Source organism: Crocodylus siamensis, chromosome 1 (genome assembly GCF_052110815.1).
Source record: "Crocodylus siamensis isolate JL-2025a chromosome 1, ASM5211081v1, whole genome shotgun sequence".
Classification (NCBI taxonomy): domain Eukaryota; kingdom Metazoa; phylum Chordata; order Crocodylia; family Crocodylidae; genus Crocodylus; species Crocodylus siamensis.
Window position 1 is genome coordinate 402,606,290 of NC_143395.1, and position 20,037 is coordinate 402,626,326.

A 20,037-nucleotide genomic window follows, 5' to 3' on the forward strand; every position below is an offset into this window, starting at 1 on the left:
TACGGCTTGTGGGCTGGATCCGGCCCACAGGCAGGCACCCACCAACTGATTGGAAGTGGCTTAGGACTGCCCCCACTGCACTCTGCTTGGGGCCATGCCTTACACCCGTCTACCTATGAAGCCCATGCTCCCACCCGCTCCAGCCCCTTGCCCATCCAGAGCACACAGCTTCCCAGCAGGCCTGCTCCCGGTGTGACTGCAGCCGCCCAGGTACTGGTACTGCTCAGCTCACCCGGCAGCTCCTCCCCCTCTGGCCCCTGCTATGCCGCTCCGGACAGGGCAGGGAGCTGCAGCTGAGCGACTCCTGCCTCAGTGTGCGGGGTCCAGCTGTAGCCCCCCCCCCGACACCCCTCCCCTCCAAATAAATTAAGAGTAACTTTACTTTGAGCTATTATGCAATTGCCTTTATACATACTACGAAAAAAATACAACAAATCAGGACAAAAAATATTTTTTGAAATAAAATTAAAATATATAATAGTAGATGTCTGATTTTTAGTATATGATTTACTGTTTATCTATCATGTGTCAAAATATCTTATAAAAGATTTTGTGTGTGCAGCCCTCACATCTCACCAAAACTCATTAAGTGGTCCTCCAGCCAAAATAACCGCTCAGTCCTGGTTTATCAGATCCTGTGAAAGGAAGTGCAAGAAGCAGCATATAGAAGCTTGTGCTATAAGGTGCAAATCTTCTCTGCCTTCTACTCAACTTCAGATTAACACTGCTAGGTACATCTTTCTACATATCTACAGATATTTCTTGAACTGACTCCAGCTTATATGGTAGGTTAACGCAAGAATGGACTCTTTTAAGTACTACTCCAAAACTAGCTGTTTCAAAAAGTAATCTTGGAAAGTGTCAAGCAATCACTTCTCTAAAGCTTCTTCCTTTATAATGATACACGTTCCCAAGAGGACTGTGTTGTGAACTCATGATCCTTTTCCTGATCTGGAGGGCAACAGCGAGTGTCTACATGTGACACTTAACTTTGCATTAGCATAGCCTATGCCAGGTGTTTTTAATGATTTTCTCTCTCACAAACAATTAAAAAAGGGGGGGGGGAGCATAAATATTTTGTTGCCTTTCCCTTCCTATGCTCATGGAGCTGGGCAGGACACAAGCCCCACAGCTTGTTCCTGCTCCAGCTATGCATTCACAGAGCTGGGTGGAGAACAAGCTACCTAGCCTCCACCCAGCAGCGGCTGGAAACTGTCCTGGTCAGAGACAGTTCCCAGTCCCATGCCCCAGTAGGGTAATCAAGGCATGGGGTTTGGAAAAAGCTTCAGGATGGGGTAAGTCCCAGCCTCCCCTTCTTCCCCAATCTTCTGGGGGAGCAGTTAGCAGCAGGGAGTTGACTTCCCCTGCAGCTCTTTCCAAGTGCCCTGACCCTGACTGGGAAGCCAGGGCCAGGAGCTCCCTGCTGCTGAGGCAGGGGCACATTGTCTCTGTCCCAGCAGCAGACAGCCCCCTGGGGCCAGGAGACAGCCATCTCTCGGCCGTGTGCTCCCTGCCAGCACTTGGGCTAGCACCCGGGGGAGCCTGCAGCTGCCCCCAGTGGCAGCAGGGGCCCACTGCAGGGAACTGGGTGCAAATCTGCTTCCTAATCTCTGCATGTGTAGACGCATACCCCAAAAATGCTTACTTCAGATTATGTTACAGCAAAGTAAATCTAGGCCAGAGTAAATGCATGTGTAGACATGCTCAATAATATATTTATATGTTTGTATCCATACTTACGCGTTGTATCCTGGGATTTGTATCATTGGAGATACTACCCTGTAAACCTCTCCAAACTTTGTCTCATTACATTCTATGAAATCTCACAGTTATAGTGTTTCTGCTTCATCTTTACAACTTCATCTGCTGTTTAGGTAAAGTTGTATTTATTATCCATTTTGGCTTTTCTCTACAACCATTTAGTTTTGGGGCAGGGGGTTGTTTTTAATAATGTCACTGCAGATTTTCAGAAAAAGCACCAAAATCATGAGACTCTGATAACACTGCAGGAGTTGGCAATCATAAATGAGACTACTCAGAAATGTCATCACAATCATAACTTTTCACACAACAAACAGTACATGTTATGGTGAAAATTTGGGAAATAAAAGCAAAAATGGGGGGGAATACATTTTTGAGAGAAATATTTGTTTTTGATGGGAAAAAACCAAGAAATGTTGTTTCGTATTAACATGATTAAACTAGCTTAACAGTAAAACCAAACTATTCTCTCAATTACTATCAAGTGAACAAAGTAAAAAATGTGTGAGAGAAAAGAGAGACAGATAGATTAGGGGGTTTTAATTATTTTTTTCTTGCATACAATAAAATAAGGAGGGAGCACAAATATTTGGTTGCCTCTCCCTGCCCGTACAGCACTGAGATCTCAATTTTTGTCATTCTTCCATGTTTCAGTATTGTCTTTTATGTCAGGTCCTCTTCTCATGCCAGGCATTCTACTTCACTTGTCATGCTGGGTTTGGTACAAAAGAGATTCCTTGTTTTAATTTTTGGCTGTCTACTTAACTCCTTATTCTGATACCTCATTATGTTGCCATAAATTTCCTCTGTGATCTCTCCTTGTCCTTATCTGGCTCTGCTATTATTTATCTCTTATCCTTAGCTGAATACACTTAGCTTTACATGGTCAACATCTCCCTCACATTTGCCTTTGCCTCACCTATGAGCTGCTCATTACCTGCTGCCTTTGCACAAGATCCTGATTGAAGATAACCATAAAAATCTTGTTCGTTTTCTACAGCAAAACATCTCTGATAAAGGAACCGCCCATTCCTTCTGCATACAACTTCATTTTCCTCACTGGATGTCTTGTGGATTTGATTTAATCCCTTCCTGTTTATACTGACTTCTCAGCCATGACGGAAGACCCTGAGATTTTTCCTTTTCACTGGGTTAGAGTTTCAAAAAGTTTCTAGGCATAGAATACAGACCATGCCAATGCCTTTTGTCTCTATTAATCCAGAATTAGTTTCTCTCTCCTACACCTCCATTGTATTAGCCATCAACACCATGATCAGAGCTTGCTGTCCAGCACTTACTCCAATTTCACCTACACGGTCCCTTAAGATTCTGCATTTCAAGCCACTAACTAGTTCTTATGGTCACCTGGATACAGATGCTTCTTTGATTTGCATTTCTTAACATCACCACCAGTGTTTTCCCTACTAGCAACTATAGTCCCATCTACCAGAGCAACTTCCTCTGAATGCAAGGAATAAATTGGGCTCCCCTACCTGTCAGAAGACAGAAGTTGGTTTCTTCATTTCATTTTGGCCCCTTTCCCACAATGAGGCCAGCTTCTTCCTGTGGACCCACTCTGCAACATTCCTGCACACCAACATCTATAAATAATTCTTCCTCTCCCTCGCCTCTCCATCAGTGGCAGCTGTGGAATGACAAGCTCAGGCTCCAAACAACACAAGCTGCTTCCATAAGGCACATACACACACAAACTGGTACAGTCCGTTGTTTCCCCTCCCAAACTAATCTGCGGCTGACCCTTGTCTCCATGATTCAAACATGGATTTTTTCCCCTCACACCTAAGTATGAGGTTGAGCTAGGTCTTTATCAACTTCTGGTTAGATTTTGAGGCCTTCTCATTGGATTGAGCTGCTTTAATAGGTTTTCTTTTTGACCATTAGAAACTAAGGCTCCTACTCAAGGTGTCCATTGCCTTTGGACTCACTACGGGTTTCCTTTGCCAACCACAGTTTTACCAACCATAGCTTTGAGTATCCATGTTTAATAACCTGTATACCATTTTGGCTACCATGGTATACAGTTCTGGGTAACCACAGTTTTCTGTGGCCACTCATCAGCCCACCTCCTCCCATTTCAAATCACCCACGCTCTTGCTTGCCACCCATGGCACTCCCATCTCCTCACGCATGCTCATTCTCACATTGTGCTTCACACCATTAACATCCAGTCGTACGTGCTCTGCATTTTTTCTCCCAGTGACATTTACGCCTGGCCGCACCCCTCTTTCTGACCACACTGCAGGAGCCATAACAGAGCCAGTGACTTTATTAAGTCTCCCAAGCAGGTAAGAATTCCACTCCCTTGTAAGTAGGTTCTGACTGCCCTAAAGTTTAGACACAGGCAACAGACCAAAATGCTTCTCATATGAAGAGCTCTAGGTTAACTACCTTTTAATTACTTCTAATTACCTTTACACTATTATTAAGGGTTTCTTATGAAAAAATCTGAGCAGAATCAATACATGTAGTATACCCCAGCTGATTAGCGTAATTTTTACTTCACTGTCATGCTGGAGTTGTGCCAAGCTTACCTAGTGCACAATTAAGTGTCTGTTACTGCCTGCTGCTGCTCAGCAGGCCTCATGAGTTAATAGCAAAAGAACTGGGATTTATGCTTCTTCCTCTTCACATATATCCCCTATGTATTCCTCACTCATCTGTTGCAATTCACAAGCCCCCTTTGCCTGAAGAAAACAGAAGGCTATAAAAGAAGTGACACGGAAAGAACGCACCAAGTGTAAAAGCAGTATGGTGTGATTTTCAGAGCATATGACCAGACTGGAGAATCCAGCCTAGATATCTTAACTGTCCTTCAGCCAACGTGCCCAGCAAATTTAATCTGTTATTTGTCTCTTCTTGAGCCAAAGAAGCTGGAATTCATGCCAGCCATCTACCCATCTAGTTCTAGAGCCGGGTGTCCCTATTTGAAGTTGGCTGTGGCTGATCATCAGGCCGCAAATCTGAACTGAGACTCCAGACACCAGGGCTCTTATTTCTGGTCCTCTAACTAGCCAGATGGGCACAAAGAAAAAAAGCAAGTTCCCCACAGTTTCTCCATCTGTAAAATGGACTGCCTTTCTCTGTCAAACATGCTAAAAACTATCCATGAAATGAGGTCTACCAACTTTTGAACTGAAGCAATAACCCCTATTAATAAAATGTAGGAAAAACCTGTGTAGAGGCTGTGTGAAGCCCAGATCTACAAAGGATATTTGTCTTCCAAAAAGACTCAAAACATTTTGATAGGAGGCATCAATAACAAACCTGTTTAAACAGTTCTGTAGCAAAGCTGTCAATCTTTTTAAAGTTGGCATCCACTGACATACCCAGGTGTTGGATACTTTGAAGTGGGATAGCTTCCCTGGGAGTTAGCCAGACAGCCATGGGTAGAAGAAATCAAAACATGGGATCTGTCATCTTAAATGGATATTAAAATCTATCTATTTCTATACAGCATTGCTTCCTTCTCAACAGCCAGAACCTTTGTGACCACCACTAGGGCAGAGGCATGGAGGGCCTTTAGGTGTGGCTTCCTTCCATCCATCACAGATCTTCAGTTATCTTTCATAGTAAGACCTGACCAGGATGTGCATTTAGGCTGCTCCAAATGTAAAAAGGAACTGGGGAAATTAGCTCAGGCTTTAGATGCTTATGTGGATTTCAAAGCTTCTGTGTCAAACTTTGATCTTCTGCTGCACTCACTCCTGCTCTTCAAAACAGGGACTCTTCCAGTGGATGGAACAGATTATGCTTTTGAGGACTGATTCCATGATCCCAACCGCTAGTAACTGTATCTGCCTTGGTTTGAGGAATCTGGGTATTAAAGGAGAAGGGCACAGTAAGCAAACTGACGTGCCAGCTGTCTTTCAGGCTTTGCTCCTCTTTGGAGCCCCTCAGACAGTCTTTGTAACACAAACATTAGCTCTTGCTCCAAACAGATGAATAAACCAAACCCTTAACCCAACTCCAGGCTGCAGGAAAGGCCCCAGAAAGGCTCACTTCTTAATAATGAGCTCTTCTTCCAGGCAGCCTCCTGGCCTCAAGCTGCTCCAGCCTAGCTCAAGCTGCTTGCTCTTTCTCCCCTTGGACTTTTACCTCCCAGCTGGGCTCCTATGCCCAGGCTGTATGTCTCCCTTAAAGGGCCAGACAGCCCTGTTACAGAGACTCAAAATAAATATCCATTGCCAACAATATATATGACTCACTTATCCAAATTTATGGAAGCCCAGAGAGGACATCTGCCCCTAGCTAGGATCACAGATTCATGGAGAGGAAAAATTAAAGAGTCAGGAGTTGTTTCTTGTGGAAATGGTAGCCAAAGACCATTTCTGATCAAGGATTTGCTCCATTCTACTCTTGCAGTAAGTTAGCAGTGGCTTAAGCAACTCAGTGAACAGACTCGTAAATTCTGCTAAAACCTAGATAAGGGCTTGTGCAGGAAAGTATGTCTGTAAAAGTGCATTTTAAGACTCACAACCAGGTAGCTGACAGACCACTTTCCACTGTCCAATGTATTTTTTTTTGTTCGGAGGTGTCAACCCCATGTTGGCCCCCAAGCCAGATTCAGACCATAGGGTTCCTCACAAGGTGGATCTGCAAGATTGCAGGACAAGCAATGGCAGTGGGGGATTAATGAAACTGTCACCTGACCCTGCCAACACTCATCACAAACAGGGTTCCATACCCCGGATTTCAGCAACAGGATTTCTCCAACCTTGAATTTCCAATCCTTACAAGCCACACAACATGGCTCCATGGGCCGGATCCAGCCTGTGGACCATATGCTTGACACTGCTGAGTTCCTTGATTTTTATTTGGATTCCATAATGAATTAAAGCTAAAGGCTTCATCTTCACTGCGGCGACAGCCTGTCCCAGACAGCCAGTTCCCAAGCACACCCAGTTGTCTATACCTGAACACAGGCTTCAGATTGTTAAGTACACTAATGTCAGCAAGGCCTCTCCAGTGGACCCTGTTAAGCTCAGCAGAGACAAAGGGACAGACTAGCGGTAGCTTCACGGGAGCATGCCTGGGTTTGGGAATGTGCCTGTTAGGACACGCTGGGAGAGCACTGGTGGGGGCAGCAGGCAGATGTCACTGCTGCAAAGCAGACAGACCCTGAAGAGTCCCAGGACTGCACTAAATCTAAGATCAGAGGGTAGGATATAAAAAAGGGAAGGAAAAAAACAAACCCTCAAATAGATCTTTCCTAGCAACAGCATCCAAACCTAATTCAACATTTTCACTTTTTTAGGAGAAAATGTGGCAATGGTCCTAACAGATATGTGGAAGGGACTCTTTGAAACACTTCTTTGGATAAAGAACCCTACATTGATTTTAATAAGACATACTTGATCCAATGCCATGCCACAAGCAGCTCTGGCTTCAGAAGGGTGTTTGGTACCCTACCATTGCACTGCTGTAGAAAAATCTAACCTCTACCCCCGATGCATCCACGTATTGTAACTCTCATTGTCTTCAGCAGGCACCACATAACCAAGTTAGGCCTTAAGTTACAGTCAGGCTAACATTTTTAAATATTTGCTATAGTTACCCCTGGATATTTTGCTGTGAAACTTGAGCAGTGTGTTGATAAATGCAAAGATTAAGTCATCCAGCTCCTATTGGCAGTGAAACTAACACAATAAAATGGTCACATTTTCTTTTGTCTGAAACTCAGAGAATCAGATTCTAATCTTGGCTGCGGTAAATTGCAAGTAACACTGCTGAGGTCCAAAGAACTACTCTAGATTTGCATCAGTTAACTGAAATGTGGCTATGCCCTAAATCTCTTAACTGGAAGTAAATGAATATAGTTGTGCAGTTAGCGCAACAAGCAAAACCCTAAAGATCTCTGATCATATCATCAGTAACTTTAAAAAACTTAAAGCTTAGTTTTACTGGTACTTCAGAAAAGCATCTTGCAATAGTATTACACCAAGTTCCTTCTCCACATAGGAGCATGCCCTACTTTTTTTGTATCAAAGGCTTGGTTCTGCACACATTACTCATCTGAGCTGTCAATAAGACTCCGCAAATGAGTAAGGATGCTCTGAGTAGCAAAGCTTTGCTAGGATGAACTCAGCATCCAGCAAACAAATTACTTTTAATGTATATGGGATATTTGTCTTCCATATTGGCATATTGTTCTTCTCCAACAGAATTCTCATTAACAGACCAAACACACACTATCCTGGACAAAGATTAAAAGCAACAAGGGGGAAAAATATAATGCACAAAAAGAGATCATTACAGGATGTTTCTGAATCAGCTTCTCACCAATTACCCTTTTCCCAGAGATTTAAAACAGCCCAGCACATCAGAAAGACTAACTCTGTGCAGCATGTTCAGTTCAAGCAGACTGTGAATGATCAGCTATGTCTGCAGGAACGATGGAATGCTAGATTTGTTTTATAAATGTTCTAGATAAGAAACAAAGAGAGCAGAGAAAATAATAAAAGGAAAGAAATCTTGCAGAAGTGACAGAAAGAAATGAAGATTGTGTGTGATTTTAATAGAAAGTTGTACCTTTTAAATAGCCTTAAGTCTGCTAGTCACAACAAAACTATAAAAGGGCTTTTTGGGGTAGAGTCTAACTTTCTATTAAAGAGGCAGGTAAACTTGATTAGCCCCATTTTGAAGATATAACAATGGAGGCATAAAGAAATGAAGTGACTTGTCTAGGGTTACCAACCACTGTGTTAATGGCTGAGCCAGGATTTAGCATCGGATGCTGTACCCTTAGGGCAACACAACCTCCCACATACTTAACCCACATACCAATTTTCTGCGCACAAATATAGTTAGCACAGAGATAAGCTTGAAGGCATGTTGCAATCAAGCCTAGCTAATTATCCACCAACGTGATTACTTATGTTGCTTTAACCATACAGAGAAGTTGAGGCAGTTATATTTTCAGATATAGTAAATACTAAGCATTTAAAGCATAAACATTGAGAGGGATTTATACAGAAATGTCTTTGCCTGTCCCTATCCCTCACCCAACACCTCATGTTCGCTCCAGTCTCCTTCATCATCTATGCCCTTCCCCGTTAGACTCTGATCCCAACCAATGCCTTGCTATTACACATTTTGTACTCTCTACATGCTCTTCTCCAGCCTCCCTAAACCCTGCTCCCAGCACATTACTTTATAAGACTGGGTAATACATTTTACATAGTTCATATGCACCCCAGATTCCTATTCCATCATGTTTCTATGCTATCTCCTATCCATGTGCAGTCAGTAACAGGCCAATTGATATTTATTGACATTTAAAAATCGTTTAAGACCTTGCTCTGTACACACAGAAAAAAACAGCTCTGTACAAGTTTAAGTCAGGCCAGAACCACAGGGAACAGCAACAGAGGTGGAAAGAAAAAAAGCAAACCAGAAACAAAAAGGGCATTATGGCACAGGCGTCACTGGGCGCATCTACACATGCACTTCACATGCAGTAGCCTATTTTACTGTGCATTAAAGCGTCACGTTAAAAACCATGTAATTGCACTAATGTATAGTAAAATAGGTAACTGAGCATTAAGCATCACTTTAAAAAAACATGCAGTTTTGGTACTGCGCATTAGAGCAACCTATTGTGCAATTATTTAGTACCTTACACTGGAGGTACTAAATTCAGTGTGCATTAGGAAAAGCGCATAATGAATGTTGGTCTACTGCTTTTCTGGACCTCTGCCTAACACAAGGGGATCTGAACTGGTTCTCTCTTCAGCTAGCAAGCTGGCTGCAAACCTGCACAGATTCAATGCTTAGCATAAAAGCCTCTAAAATATTATACAGTCCTTCCCAGTTCTTCCAGGCTCCATGGTTTGGCTAGGAAAGGTTTTACCCTCTATGGCATGGCAAGTGCACTAACTATATGTATCAAAGAGTTTTTCAGTAATTGGATAAGCCATCCTTAAAAATTCTTCAGTGGTGTTTTTAAACACTTTGCTGCACAAAATACTCAGGTTAAAGAAGCCCCTCCCACCCATGGAGAATACAGGCTACTGTACTTGGAAAATTTGAGCAGGCTTAACAAGGGAAATCAGAAAGTAGAATCAAATCTGCAACAAAGTACAGTCTAGAGAACCTAGAAAGTCAACAGTGAGATTTTTAAGACCACCTGCCAGAATGAAAAAGCAATCATTCTAACTTCTCAAAGACAACACTGGAAAACCTGAAAGAAACAGCAGAGTCTGGCATCAGGCTGCAAATTTATTATATAGAAATCTGAAAGAGCAACAAAAAAGTGTATTTCTGGGGCTCACCAGATACAACTACAAAAGTGGAAGAGCCTTGTCATCCAGCAGGAAGTACCGGGGAAGTGATAAACTGGTGAAAAGTCCAGTCACACCTAGACTCCAGGGCTCTGGGAAGTGGCGAACTGTGCTAAAATTCTAACCAGAATGCTGGCCCTGATCTGTCATCTTTTCTATCAGCCTCTGACTAATCAGCATGTGATAAAGTAGAACCCTTCCCTATACCCCATGGCTGATGGAAAGTAGCAGCTGCTTCTTCTCTCTGTTTACATCCAAGCCCTGGATGAAAAAGCCTTCTGCTTCAGAATTTCTGCATAACCTAATGGTGGTGATCATCAACCTTCTTCTCGCAGGAAAGCTTCCTCCTTCCTAGCTATAAGTGACAATTTCAACCCTGACCTTCACCACAGAGATAGCCTTCACTAAACTGCCAATATAATAAGAGCACAGAAAGTAATCCAAATGATATCCAAAACATTTAAGGAAACATTTAAAGGAAAAATCATTTTGCTGAGATTTTCAAAAAAACCTAGGGATTTAGGCTCCCTTGAAGATCCCAGCTTTAAAACTACAGCATCTGAAACCATTCATGCCACACAGTAAATAAGCCTATGGAAAAAAGCCGGACATGCAAAACTACAGTAATAGCTCCCTATATACTGACAGCCTCTCTCTAGTTTGCTTGCACTGTAGTGAAAATCTATAAAGATAGGTCATCCCAATGAAATAGAAGCTGACAATCCTACTTTATATGGTATCATGAATGATTCACAGCTTACATCTAACTCAACCAGTTACTGCACATGCTGCTATTAGTTAATCAACCCTTAGAGGAAAGTTGGTAAAGAATTCCAAACCCCAGTCTTAAAGAAGTCATGTAAATGTCAAAATTATTAACTAAGCATTTAGTATCTGAAGAGTCAACAGAACATTTCACCCTGTGGAAGAATATAGATATTTCCCCTTAAGACTCTCTAGATACCGTAATTCGTATAAGCAATGTGAGACATCATCATGTTTAATATTAAAAAAAAAAACCTAATGGTATATATCTGATGGCAAAATTGACATTTATACTGTCATTATATGCACTTGTCATTAAATTTAATCTGCATTGCCATATTACCATGAGAAGTGCTCAGATGGCTCTACAGCAAAGCATAATATATGTTCAACATTATTTAGAAGTATTAATAATCTCCTTTATTTCAAAATGTGAGACATTAATAACTGCTCTAGAGAGGTCTCGTTTTTAACCTTTAACAACATTTGAGAAGCTGTAATTTTTATCAGATTGTTTGGAATTTGATTTAGCTCAAGTCCTGAAGCTACAATTAAACTCACAGCTACCTTTTCTAACTATGTTTCATTCAACAGCTGAAATAATCTTTGAAGATGGGGGGTGGGGGGACAAGAAAAGTAGTATACTGCGCAAACTACCTGCAATAACAAGCCTCAGCAAGTTGTGTTACACACTTACAAAGTTGGTGTCAGACCAGTACTCCTGGAAGTCTACTTCTTTCCTCCCCCAAAAGCTACGCAGGGACAAAACCTAGGGGTGTGTGAAGTGGGCCCCATTCAATTTGGATTCAGCCCAAATCAGGGGCAGTGATTTGATTTGCAAACTTTCAGGTACAATCACCCTTCTTCAGGCATAGGGAGTCTCTGGTGTTCTGAGACTTCAGGAAATGAGAGAAGCTAAAGTGCAACAGGATGTCAGTGAGAATGTAAATAGGTAGAAATTAGGAAAACGAAAAGGTAGAGCAGAGAAGGGAGAAGGGAAACGAGGGGGAAGAAAGCCAAAGTAAGTAAGGGAAACACTACTGTAGCAGTTTTCCAAGGTAGAAAAGAGGCTGCCCGTGAAAAGTAAATAGCTGGAAATTAGGAAGGCAAAAGGTAGAAAAGGTGGGGGAGGGAAGGAAAGGAGGGGAAAGAAAAGGGTACAAGGTCAGGTCTGGTAGGTACCTGGCTAATCAGATGTCAGGCATGTTGTAATGTGTCATAAATCCAATGTCTATATCGAGTCTATGATTTTTGTATCCAGTACCTTTATGAAGTGAAGTCTATAAAAGGTGTTTTTTAAGCTCCCTTTGAGGATTAGGACAGAGAAATAGGAGAGGAAGTGGTTGTCTTGTGAGAAGTGTGCCCCCACAGGTCACTGGGTATTCTTGTCTTTGATAGATATCCGGTGTGAGATCATTCTGGTGTGCAGTTGTTTGGTTTCTCCTCCGTATTTTCTACCAGGGCATTTGGTGCGCTGGAAGAGATATATAACATTTCTGGAGGTACATGTGCCCGGGTGCTGTAATTGGATCAGTAACTACACCTATAACATGTCCTGCACTAATAGTCAGCCCCAATAAATCAAAATATTGGCCCTGCAGGCACTTATAGCAAATTAATGCAAACAAACAAACAGTGTAAGATCCAGGAATGGTGATGGTTCTGTTGTGGGATGTGGTTATTGTAGGAGTGGTGATGTATCTGCAGGTTTCACATTTCTTGTCCTGGTGTGTTCTGGTTCTAATCCTCAAAGGGAATTTACAAAATACCTTCCATAGACAAGCCTACGAACTTCACTTCATAAATCTACTGGATACAAAAAATAATGGACTCAATATGGATATTGGATTTATGAAACATTATAACCTGCCTGACCTTTGACTCACCAGGTACCTGCCAGACCTGAACTTGTACCCTTTTCGTTCCCCCTCACTGCTTCCTCCCCTCCCCCCTCCTTTTCTACCTTTTGTCTTCCTAATTTTCAGCTATTTACTTTTTCACAGGTAGCCTCTTTTCTACCTCAAAAAACTATTACTGTAGGGTCTCCCTTACTTACCTTTGGCTTTTCCCCCCAATCATTTCCCCCCTCCCTTCTCTACTCTACCTTTTGTTTTCCTAATTTCTACCTATTTACATTCTCACTGACATCCTGTCACACTTTTAGCTTCTTTCATTCCTTTGGAGTTTCAGAACAGCAGAGACACCCTATGCCAAAGGAAGGGTGATTGAACCTGAAAGCTTGCAAAGAATTTTTTTCCAACTACTCAGTCAGTCTAATAAAAGATATCACATCTACCCAAAGAACTCTGTCTGCCTAAAATCAGTTTCAGCTTTTAATGTGTGGACGATCCAGAGGTTAAGAGCTCCAGCATCTGCCTAAAATTAATGTGCAACAAGGCCCTTAGTCTATAAGGTGCAAATCTACCCTGCTATCTGCTTGACTTCAGACTAAGACCTCTCTCTTCAGATTTCACCCACAACACAAAGCTGAGAGAGACAGCATCCTTAGAATTACAGTAACGTTGGGCAAGCAAAAAGTGGTGCAGTACTCTAAATATACAGGTCAAGACAACACCAACCAATATTAAAAGAAGTTGCACTTGGGAGCTGAAAGCAATATATTTAGCATAATGAAGTGCCCAGGAAAAAAATTCTGAACTTTGCTTCCTTCCAACTTATCCACTGTTTGTTTGTTTGCATTAATTTGCTATAAGTGCCTGCAGGGCCAATATTTTGATTTATTGGGGCTGACTATTAGTGCAGGACATGTTATAGGTGTAGTTACTGATCCAATTACAGCACCTGGGCACATGTAGCAAGAACACCAGCAAAATTAAACATCAGTTCAAGGTATAATAGAGAAATTTCCAATACAACATCCCCAGCCACTACATGCAAATCAGACGTGGCCCCTTGTCGGAAATAAAAGTGTGCAAAATCTTGTATATTAATGGACATTTTGACTTCAGCGGAGCCAGAATTTGGTTCAAAATGAACAAAAAAACTTGCAGCTTGCCAGAAAGTCAAGAAATCCAGGCTCTGTCAGTCAACTGAGTGATGTAAATACCAGAATCCCTGGCCAGCCACTCAATGGGCCCTGCTTCAAGATCCTAGAAGTACACGTCCTAAAGGACTGCTGGCCAGAATGTCACAGCCGATGTCAGTTGTCACATTACAACACAAGGAGAGAAATGGTGCTCAGGATTCACATAACCCAGACCAGGAATGGCTCTGGAGTTGACAGTCAACCTCTTGAATTGCACTTAGCAATGAAGCAAGAGTCAGTGTAGCACAAGTAGCATAGCTAGTGGGGCATGCCACAGTCTTTTTTATTTGTAGCACTGCCGTGGTGCCATTTGGGTAGTGAAGCATATCTATTTTATACAAGCACAACTCCATTAATTTCCTGGAATTACTCTGAATTTAAAATCTAATGCTGCTCTTACTTAAATCAGTGACAAAATTCTGATGCGTTCTAACAGTGCAGAATCAGGCCAGCCAATTAAGTAAAAAAGGGAATCGATTGCCTTTAGTCATATTTTTCAAACAAAACAACCTTAGAAAACACTAACAGGGTATAAAAATCATATCTGTAAATAAATATTTTTAGTGCTTGTCCAGCATCTCCCAATTATGCAGTTAGTTCTTTACTGTTTCAGTCTCCTGATGAAAAAGAAACACAGGGACCAAAGTACCAGTCAGTTTTAGATTTGTTTACAACTGGTTTTACTTCTTGGCTTTGGGCGCAAACACAATAGTGCAACATTGGGGGCAGGGGGGGATACACTGCAAAAGAATGTGTAAACCCAAACAAAACAGCCTGTGTACTGGCATCAAATGTAAACCTGTCATGTACAATTTCTCTAAGGAAACCTTTCATAAAAATCGACTCTGTCAGATCCATTTGTACCCTGATCTCCCATGAAAGTTTTTGTTGTACACTGACAAATTCTTTTCCATCCCACTGATTATTATAAAGGCCTACTGAAACAACACATTCCAACTGAAAAGATAATCTAACCCAACTTGTAACAGAGTCCTGACCTGGAACTGGGTTACCTTGCTGCTTGCTTCAGTAAAATTGTTTAAAAAGGTAACTGTGCCATCGTGCACTAAGCCAGCTCTATAAGGTAAGGAGCTGCCAAATACCTTCTCCTTGCCTTTGCCACAAAACAATACTTTAGGTTGATATTGGTTAAATGCAACATCTCCGAGACCAGATCTATAGTTCACATAAGCATATTTGTCTGTAATACTATACACATTACATGCACTGTTGAATTAATTAATGAACGCTTGCTGATTATGTTGAATGTCTATCACTAAACTGTTTGCAATTTTAGAAAATACAAGGCCTACCCAAAATTGCCTCTTTCCACTGCCTTCATACCTATCTAATAGATATTCCAGGGAAAGGCTAAAAGCACAAACAGGTTAACAGCCAGGCAGGATGTATCCGTATTCTTGTAATTCTAGTCTTCTATTTCTTTCCCTTACTATTTTTTTTTTTTTTGTTACACGAGAATACAGTGCTTGTGAAAGGCACCAGCCTGACAACCCAAGAGACTTAAATCTCCCATTAAGCCACTGAAGAGACACAGCGTAGGTGGCAGTGCTGAAAGTTTCCCTACATTATGCACCGATAAGCCTCAGAGATAAGGGACAACTTGCAGAACTTCTAATAACATTTTAAATATGAAATCTTGGGCCACGCTGAAGCGTGAATCAAAGCTCCCGCTGATCTCAGCAGAGCCAGGATTCAATTGTGTGCTAGTAGTTGTCCCTCTGCCCATTCTGGCCTTGGACTTCTAGCCAAGATCATAACGATAAGGTTGACAGCAGCTTGCCTGATGACAAATAGACACAGCAGTCACAAAACCCTTCATCTACTCAATAACTATCAAATGGCAACATCTTTTGGTTGCTAATGATCTCTGCTGGATTCAAACTTACATCCAGGAGGAGAAATGTAGTAAATTCTGTCTTGTGCTATCCTGGGGAAAACAAAGTCCGGCACACCTCAAGTCTTACACTCGCAAGACAACTGGACCACAAATGCGAGCAGCCTTGCTACGACTGGCATGTGTCAGAAAACACTTGAGAACTCAAATCTAAATACGTTTGTAATGGCACGAGAGCTGGAAACTCCTACTAGCAAGCAACGGCTAAAAAAACATGCTGCGCGGTTACGGTTCCTCACTTCATTGTATTTGACATAATCCATCAGCCAGGCTGCGTCGGGTCACACTGCAGCACTCACTGATAGCAGCCCGATAACAGACCCTGATCAAACAGAATGCGTTTGTGTCAGAAACAAAGACTGTGCTGGAAGACACCCTGGGTTTTTATGCTGCCACCCAGCACAAAAGGATGGCTTCCCTGCATATACATCCTGGTAAAACAGCAGCCTAGCAGGCAGGTCAGCGGCCAAGTCATTGCCATGCCAAAAGTACAACTTCCTGTTAGAATGAGAGTTGCTTGCTTTTAAAGTTAATATTACTAACAATGCTAGCTTGCTGTCTGAAGAGTATACCCTAGATGTGCAGACACCAGAAAAAATTAAGCAGAGGATCATGGACCTACAGCAAACTGGCTCTACTCTGGGTGTCTTCGCAAGCCTTTAACATCCGCCAGGCACAAAGGTCCCAGCTCTGAACATCTTGTCAGCACTGCCCTGCAAAGTCTGGCTCCCACGGCATCAATCAGTCTTCCCTCGGTTCTACCATCAAGTTTTCTTCAAGCAATCAGGGTGAACTTGTATTGGCTTGAAAAGAGGAGCCCCGGGCTGGTACCCAGGCTCTTTCCTGGCTTGCTGGTTTCTCAGTGCCTGTTTATACCTGGTAGAAAACAGCTCCAATTCAACACGAAGAGCAGGGTCACTCAGGGCAGGGGGGGATGGCACAGAAGCTCGCTCTCTTTCAATCCGCAAAGCTGCTCTCTCTCTCAGCCCTTGCCAGGAACCTGAGCAATCATTCATAAAAGTGAAGCGCTGCTAAATGCTAGAGGAAGTTAAATGCCTTCTGCCTGCAGAGAATCAATTTTCTCCCGGACAGAGACCGGCCGGCCGCTTGCAAAACACTGAGCAGCGGCGGCTCCTCTCCCAGCCGGCTTCAGCCCCGCGCGACGGGGGGCAGCGCCCGCTCCTCCAGCCGCCGCTCTTTAACCAGACGACGCGGCGGCCGCCGGCCCCGGGGCCGGGCGCAGCCTCCCCGGCCGCCTCGCCCCGCGCCCGCGCCCCGCCCCGCGCCCGCGCGACTTGACGCGGGGCGGCCCGCAGCGAAGCCGGGGCAGCGGGCTCCGGAGCGCTCACACACGCACTCACTAACACAGCCGTGCGTGCGCACACTCACACACTGATACCATGACATACTCACAGACACCGACGACACACATATAGATACACTGACAGACACACACACACACACTGATACACTCACAGACGCTGACACACACCCCGATACTGACAGACTGACACACACATATACACTCACGCACACTGCTAACACTCAGACACACACACAGACACACGCTGACCCCCCTCCCATGCCGGGGCGCTCTGGAGCGGGGTATTTTTGCGGCGCTCGCTCGGGCGGGTGAAGCGGAGCGGACGGGCCGGGGCCGGCTCCCCATGCCCGCAACTTGGCGAGCCCGGCCCCGGCCCCGGCCCCGGCGCCTCCTCCAGCTGCCGCTGCACAAAGGCTGCGCTGCCGGGGGAGCCAGGGCTGCCCCGCACGCCCGCGGCCGCGGCCCCCCCCCGCCACCGGCTCCTTCCAGGCCCGCTGCCCCCGAGCAGCAGCGCCCCCGCCCCGGGGCACAGCCGGAGCAGGCGGCGCTGCACCTTGCCCCGCACCTGGCCGCCCGGCCCCGGGTGCCACCGCGCTCCTCCGGGGAACAAGTTTCCCAAGTTGCCGCGAGCCGCCTCCCGCCGAGTTTGCCGGGCAGCAGCTGCCCGCCGCCCCGCGCAGCCCGGTCCCGCCGCCCGGCTCCTACCGGGAGCAGCGCCCGCGCCTCCGGCTCCGGCTCCGCCTCGTGGCGGGCTCCCCCGGCCGCACCGCCGCCCTCAGCTGCTGCCGCGCCGCTCCCGCCTCCCCTCGTCACAGGCAGGCAGGCTCCGGAGCCGCTCATTGCTGCCCGCTCCCGGCCGCCCGCACCTCGCCCGCCTTCGCCGCCTCCCCCCTCCCCGGCAGCGCCGCAGCCGCAGCCTCTCCCTCCCTCCCTGCCAGGCAGCCCCCGCCGCCTCGCTGCGCAAGCAAGGGGCTGCTCCGCGCCCCCCAGCACAGCCCGCTCCCTGTGCCCGCACGAGGTAGCGCCCTTGCCACCGGGGGGGAACACCTGGGCGACCTGCGGCCACGGGGGCCGGGGGCTGCAAGGTTTGTGGGGGGGAAGGAAGTGGCCCCCCACCCCCTGATTGCCAGCCCCGGGCCCCCGTGGCCGCAGGTCGCCCAGGTGTTCCCCCCCCCGGTGGCAAGGGCGCTACCTCGTGCGGGCCCGCTGGCCTGAGGCGCAGGCCGCTTCTCCCTAGGGGGGCTTAATTAAAACTTTCGTCTCCTGCTCGATCATGACAGAAACTCACTTGCGTTTCAGACCCTGGAGGAGGTGGCTCAGTCTGGTCTCTGCCTCCCGCCTGGTTCAGACGGGCTTTCCGAGCTCCCTGGTTTCGGGGCTAGTTTATGCTCGTGGATTCTGGGCGCAGGAAGAGTTTTTCTTCTCTACGCCCACCTTTCCACGGGGGAAGAGCAGCCTCCTGCCGCACGGATCCGCACCCCAGCCGAGTTGTTGATGCCTAACTGAGGCTTTTCCTTCCCGGGACACACCAGCCACTCGTGCATTGCAGCCTGGGCTTGCTCATGCCACTGGCTGGGAGCAGAAACTACAAGAGTGGATTAAGCCTCTGTAGTTATTGGAGTCGAGAGCCTCTTCACTTCTGAGTACTGGGCTAGGCTTTTATGTACCGGGGTAATTATGACTTGTTTGACTAAAGTGCATTTATGTTGCTGTACTGTAAGTCCATTATAACACAGCCGGTTGTACCTTTTTGGAGCTGGAGGTAAAACTTGGCTACTGTTGTGAATATTTTATTGTATGTTTAGTGAATTCTTGAGATGTGGCGTCCGGACCTTGCCTTTTTTTAAGGGTGTAGTGGGACAAAATGCGTCACCTCCCACTCTCTTCCCATCTCGAGGGCTGGAGTCCCTTCTCTGCCTGAGCAAGCATTTTTCTCACATGCCATATCAGACAGAGCTCTCAGGTTTGGTTTTTTTTAACAAAATCTGTAGCCAACCTTTCCAATCCTCACCCATGCAGCTTTGAAGTGCTGCTAATGTCAGTCATTTTATTTTCTAGTCTGCTGTTCTCTTCATCTGTTCCTGCCCTTTCCTGCTGGTCAGAATTACTCACCGCCATTTCCAGGTAGAGGACAAGTGAAAAATACCCCATGAAAACCCAAGCTGGTGCTGCTCTCTTGACTGATCCCATAAAACACTCAGCATGAACTGGTCAGTCTGCTGCTGTAATTTAGTATGAAGGTGGAAAAAAGCCTAGCGACCCCACGTTAATCACATGGTCTAGGGTAATAATCACAAAACAGGAGGGCCAGGCTGCAGTTGGTGGAAAAAAATTAACTGCTTTAAAAAATCCCAAGAGACCTACTAATGGGCGCATTTGCATCAAACATTTACTGCGGAGTTGCCTAATTAGCTCTGCAGAAAATATCTTGGCATCCACATGTGCGGACCTATTAGGCTGCAGAAAAATAATAAACTCTTACTGTTTTTTTCCGTGCGCAGTGACACCTGTGTAGACGCTGACCAGGCTGGCTGGGGCACGAGGGTGCTTCAGTGTGGGGGCACCTGGTGGCTAACTCTGCCCCGGAGCATCCCCATGCCTCAGCCAGCCCCTCTGCGGCACATTGAGCTGAGTCGGAGCAACCCTGAGCTGGCACGCTGATCCCCGGAGCCCCCTGCCAGCGAGAGCTGCTCTGACCCAGCTTAACAGGCTGCAGTCTAGGCTGCACATTTAAACACTGTGCCTGGCAGCAATAATATTGCACCAGAGTTTATTGCTGCCTATTAATATGCACATGTAGATGCCCCCACCTAAGATTAAAAACATGGCTGTTCCATGGGAGAGGGACATTAGAAATGTCACCATTTAGCATAACTTATAATACAAATGACTCAATACTACTGTTTGATACCAGTCATGACGGACA

The 20,037-nt window shown here is 45.2% G+C and overlaps 1 protein-coding gene across 4 annotated transcripts in view; it reads right to left on the reverse strand.

The window, feature by feature from the left end:
- Positions 1 to 17,926, reverse strand: part of FAT3 (FAT atypical cadherin 3) — a 661,489-nt gene extending 643,563 nt beyond the window's left edge. For 3 of the 4 annotated variants that reach the window (XM_090030588.1, XM_090030587.1, XM_090030584.1), the window contains exon 1: positions 17,817 to 17,926. The gene's annotated coding sequence lies outside the window, so the exon portion shown is untranslated. Of the gene's footprint in view, positions 1 to 16,663; positions 16,919 to 17,816 lie in introns of those variants that run through there. The other variant, XM_090030586.1, reaches the window with a different exon arrangement.
- Between the last annotated feature and the right edge of the window lie 2,111 nt (positions 17,927 to 20,037).